Source organism: Gymnoscopelus braueri, assembly GCF_963280865.1.
Source record: "Gymnoscopelus braueri genome assembly, chromosome: 1".
Lineage (NCBI taxonomy): Eukaryota > Metazoa > Chordata > Actinopteri > Myctophiformes > Myctophidae > Gymnoscopelus > Gymnoscopelus braueri.
In genome coordinates, this window is record NC_137603.1 from 27,633,975 (window position 1) to 27,637,907 (window position 3,933).

The following is a 3,933-nucleotide window of genomic DNA, read 5'->3' on the forward strand; positions in this document are numbered from 1 at the left end:
GACACAGCATCGCTTTATTCGGGCCAGAGACAGCAACAAGAATCATAATGTGTTGAAGTGCTGTAATATAACTCAAGCTGACGGAGCAGTATGCAAAGTCAAATGCTCAGTGTTAATTTGACTCGGAGAGGAGGTACAAATGGATAAATTAACACCGAGGATATTATTACTGTGTAGAAATCCAGAGTTAAATGGACGCTCTGTATTTTGTTGTGCAGCGGTGAGAAAAGGCAAAGGAAAACACAAATCATAGCTGAATTATTTCAAATGAATCGTGCACTTAATTTGCTCAAATACAGCAAATGCTGTTCTGTACAGAGCTGTCAATGTCATTGTAGCTTTTCCGTACAAACACATTTGTATTATCTTCTTATTTAAATTTTGAGTGTAATATTCCCTCTCAACCTTTGGTATTATTATTTTCTATTACCCAAATAACGTGTTTAAGAATCCTTTAAACAATTCAAAAAATATATGATATAATTATTCCATACTGTATCGCATGGCTTTTTAAAGCAGAGAGAGGACAGCAACATTTTCATATTATTATAAACTTTCTCAGCTACAACACAAAGCCTGGAGCTGCACCCCTGCTTTACACATCATCCAGCACTATTTTGGTTTTACCTTTCAGTATTTAAAAGTCAAAGAAATGAAATATGTTTTCGTTTGAGTGTGGGCAGAGGGAGAGATCTACCTGCCACGCTTGGCCCGCTGACATCCAGAGTCTGGAGGCCAGGGAGAGGAAGGGTGGAGGAGATGGTGGAGGAAGTAATGTGTGGGAGTATTGCGAGGGACACAGCAGGCCTGCTGCTCTCAGGGCTGCAGAGCCTGGGAGCACCAGCCTCCAAACACAGCCAGCACTGTTTTCAAGAGGACAAGCTCAAAGTGGACCTGCCCGTACCCCTTGCATTTCCACTTTCTGAAGGTTCCACAGAGACAAGTGCCCACCAGTCAGTCAAGCCTGCCAGAAACAACACCCAGATCAGCCTAGAAAGACAGCAGACTGGCCTGGGGGAGGTTATACTTTCTAATATTGACACTTTAAAACACTGAAAAGATGTCAGCTCTCAGCAGCTTTTAAAAAAATCATGTCATCATCTTTGATGTTTAGGCAGTCGGGGCTGTCTCGTAGGCTGTGTGAATGTTATTTTGTGGTCTACTCAGTTTGGTTTGGTACAAGTGTATTTGTATTTCTTTCCGTCTTTGTAACATTTCTCTCATATTCAAAGCCAAACATTTGAAGCCATGAATTGGCTTCATGCATGGATCTTGCAGATAGCTTCAGTATGGGGAAGTTGGCCTGAGCAGTCTGAAGTTTGAACCCATGTTCATTAATCTTTCTTTCGTCTTTGGGTCGGAGCTTGGACAGTTAAAGGCATTATAAGCGTTATTAAGTTCCCTGTCTCCTCCCTTGTTACAACCTTTTTGCATTTGCCTCTCAGGACATGTCTGTATACATGAGAGAAACGAAGGGAGACAAAAATAAGATGTAATGCTGCCTTTGCAGCCATCACACTTTGCCAAGAGTTCTGGCAATGACATAGATATGGTTTATCAGTTGGGCATACTGATATTTTAAAAATTTTACCCAGATCTGATTTAGACCTAAGTCAAAACAAAAGGCTCTCGAGGGTTTGTAAAAAGAACCTGATACTTTGTATCTACACCTAAGGCAGTGGAACCATTTCTAATGCTTTAACCTGAACCACATTCACTCCACACATAACCTCCTGGGTAGGTATGTGAGCCAGGATGCAGGGTATAACCTGTCAGCACAGTGGATCAACGTGGGGTCTTCCAAATTACATCCAGTTTTTACTCTGCAGTTCAAATCTAATGCATATGCATAATACTGACTACACAGTCCATATATCCAACCCGGTCTCCTCTACAATCTGAACATGGGGCCCCTTTGCTCTCTCTCTGGTCTAACTGAGGGGGTTGCTGGGAGGGCGAGCCGTGATCAGTCCCCTGTGTTCCGGTGTTCTGGGAAAAGGACAGTGCACACAGCTGCGCTCAGGGGGTAAATGCAAAACAAACATGCCTCGCACATGCTTCCCCCTCAGCTGTCATGGCTCTGCTTTCAAAGGAGCCCTCACACTGCACTGGTGCTCTCTCTCATCGCTCTCTTCTACTCATCTCCACTTGCCCAAAGTTTCAGCCCCCACCTCGGGGTGCAGGGCTCTGGTGCTGGGCACAGCCGCACGGCCAACCCAGGAGGACTTTTTAATTAACCCTGGGACATGTGGAGGCTGTAGATTGTGGGATTATATGCCTGTCTTCTTGGGTCAGTTCCTGTCTGCAGGTTGGAAGTGTGGTCTCTGGGGTTTATACAATGGAACGGCCTCTGTACAAAGCTCATGGAAAGACAGTAGCTCAGGTTTATACATACAAGATTCATTCTGTTATCATTTACCATCTTTTTCACGTTTTATTCCACGCTTCAGTGTTCTTACATCACCAATAATCCCTTTGTCTTGTGTCGGCACAGTAAAGTCCACCCCATGTAGAAGCAAGCCGCAGGTTGCATTGTCAACCATAGAATCCAATACAGAAAGCTACAGCTGGATAGGGAGTACATAATAGTTGTAGCTTTTTGCAAAACATCCAGTACCCAAGTGATGTCATCTTTCACAACCCTTATCCCCCCCCCCCCTCTTTTAATACTACTGAAGTTAGGCAACCAGTATAAACATAATTATATAAATCTGTGTGCTGTTGTATGTGCATGTGCAATTTATGTGCATGCAAATTGGACTGATTTGGAATGTTATATGACCCATTGAAATGTTACTAAGTTGATGTAAAATATTGTTTTATCTTTGTGAGATAACTGGTTTACCATTTGTGAGTATAATTTTTCTTTTTGGTGTGATATGGACTAGTTATAAGGACACATTGAGTTTCAATTATTTGAACTTTTTTTTCCTTTCTCAAGGTGAAATATGGAATAGTTATATTGAGGTTTCAAAAGTTATGTTTGAAGATTTTCATGGCTCTAAGCTATAACGTATATCATGTTTTTTCTGCTCTCATATGTTTTGTGTGATTAAAGTACAATAAGTTATTGCACTTACAGTATATGAAGATTCAATATTTATTTTTGCACCTTTGAAATGCATCGGGCACGATATAATTAACAGGGCAAAATCATTTACAAAAATAATATTTTTGTAAAAGACTAGTCATGTAGATATATTGGTTATAATATAACCAATATATCTACATGACTAGTCTACAGGCCAAAACTGACATACATAGTACATACATTAATACATTTAGCGATCATTGGGAGGACAATACTAAGAAGCTCAACATAACTTTTGTCACAACAAAATTGAGACTTCTCACTTAATTACAGTTAACTGAGGCAGTTTTTCAGCACAAGACACTGGTTGTCCATGGCTTAAGAATAAAGATGTATACCATTATATGCAGAATAATCCATCTTGTGGAGTGCAGGGTGGGCCTCTCATTCCAGTGCACCACACTGACAGAATATCATGGTTGTGTCATTCCTGTAGTCACATTCAGAAATCCCTACGCATTTCAGCCCCTTTGAAGGGACATAAGCGCTGAAATGAGATCGCCCAACCCACAAGAATGTCACACTAATTGAAGTTGACAAAAATACGAACTGCGCCCTTTTGAACTGCTGACATTGTACAGGGTGGATTAGGCAGCGTATATTAACAACAGGTGACAGGGGAGGGGGAACAGTGGCGCTGCGAACGGACCCACTGTCTCGCACAGGGACGGGTTTGGACGGACACCCAATGTGGTAAAGTCAAAAGTAGACAGAGGGACACAAACAAAATTGTGTCTGGCATGTTACCTCATCTCATCCCGGAACGAACCAGTGCGCACGCACACACATACACAGAACTCTAGACAGCATTATTATTATTATCATATAATATTGCACACGAG